The sequence below is a fragment of the Galeopterus variegatus genome, unplaced genomic scaffold (genome assembly GCF_000696425.1).
Source record: "Galeopterus variegatus unplaced genomic scaffold, G_variegatus-3.0.2 Scaffold9755, whole genome shotgun sequence".
Lineage (NCBI taxonomy): Eukaryota > Metazoa > Chordata > Mammalia > Dermoptera > Cynocephalidae > Galeopterus > Galeopterus variegatus.
The window spans coordinates 1,982-3,617 of record NW_007735866.1 but is presented as its reverse complement, the minus strand read 5'-3'; the positions used below and the strand labels follow the sequence as shown (position 1 = coordinate 3,617).

At 51.7% G+C, this 1,636-nt stretch overlaps 1 pseudogene; it reads left to right on the top strand.

The window, feature by feature from the left end:
• Positions 1 to 252: 252 nt before the first annotated feature.
• On the top strand, positions 253 to 1,345 carry LOC103609555 (annotated as a pseudogene).
• Positions 1,346 to 1,636: the final 291 nt, after the last annotated feature.

Below are 1,636 nucleotides of genomic sequence, written 5' to 3'. Positions count from 1 at the left end.
GCTGCACCCTGAGGAGCCATCTCATTCCCCCTTCAGGTCCACAGGAGACAGGCCAACCAGGAGGACAGGAGCCCCGTGATGCCCCGAGCACCACCTAAAGACAAGACCTGTGAGTAGGCCTTTGTCACAGCCCCCTAGGGTGTGGTTCTAGGCTGAGGCCGCTCACCTGCTCCCTCCCTCCCCCAGGCCTGTGCATCCCCATCGCCCAACTCCAGCCTACACTCCTGTCTTCTGTCCCCAGGGAAAGTCGTGATGCCTTATTGTCAGAAGAGTCAGCTCTGCAAGCTTCAGGACAGACTTTGGGCCCAAAGAGAGGAACCGTCCCTGTTGGATGCGCAGGCTCTTTGTGATGAGGAAGACGTGGAGGTCTTCTTCTTCTCCACCACCTCTTCCTCTTCCTCTTCCTCCACCTCCTCTTCCTCCACCTCTCCCCTGATCCCGGGCATCCTGGAGGAGGTGCCTGTGGCTGGAACACCAAGTCCTCCCCCAAGTCCTCAGAATGTCTCCTCATCCCCCACTGCCATTGCCTCCACTCCATGGAGCCAGTCAAATGAGGGCCCCAGCAGCCAAGGAGAGGCGGCCCGAGCACCTTGCAGGATGCGGATGTCTCTTAGTCCTTGCTCCAGGATGCACCGAGGAGACAATGAATGATTTGCTAAATTTCCTGCTCCTCAAGTATCGAATGAAGGATCCAGTCACAAAGGAAGAAATGCTGAATGGTGTCCTCAAAAATTGCGAGGATCAATTCCTTGCCATCTTCAGCAGAGTCTCTGAGTGACTGGAGCTGGTCTATGGCGTTGAAGTGAAGGAAGTGGATCCTGCCGGCCACGTCTACAGCCTCAGGATCTGCCTGGGCCTCACCTACGATGGGATGCAGAGTGATGACCAGAGCCTGCCCAAGACCGGCCTCCTGGTCATCATCCTGGGCTTGATCTTCATGGAGGGCAACTGCACCTCTGAGGAGATCATGTGGGAAGCACTCAGTATGCTGGGGGTGTGTCCTGGGAGCGAGCACTCCATCTATGGAGAGCCCAGGAAGCTCATCACTGAAGATTGGGTGCAGGAAAACTACCTGGAGTACCGGCAGGTGCCCGACAGTGATCCTGCACGCTATGAGTTCCTGTGGGGCCCACGTGCCCATGCTGAAACCACCAAGATAAAGGTCCTGCAGTATTTGGGCAAGTTCAATATTACTGTCCCCGGTTCATTCCCATACTCATATGAGGAGGCTTTGAGAGATGAAGAAGAAAGAGCCCAGGCCGGAATTGCCACCATAAATGGCACTTCCACTACGGCCAGTACCAGTGCTAGTGGCACACGTTAAAGCTTCTCTAACCCCAAATGAAGTCTAAGGTAGATTCTTCACTGTGTTTGAAAATAGCAGTCACTGTTTTAAGTAGAAAGATAGTGTGAGGCTATAGGAAATAGAGTGAGTCACAGCTCTGGTTTCCTATTCTACAAGGGTAACTTGGAGCTTTACCTTGTTTTCAGTTTGGAATTTTTCAAATGTTATTCCTCTAAAGGGAAGGTTTAATGAGCTTAAGAAACTAAGTTCATGAATGACATTGATCACATGTTTATTACTCCTTATCCAGTTCAGTAGTAAAAGTTTTGCTATTTACTAAAACAAATTGGA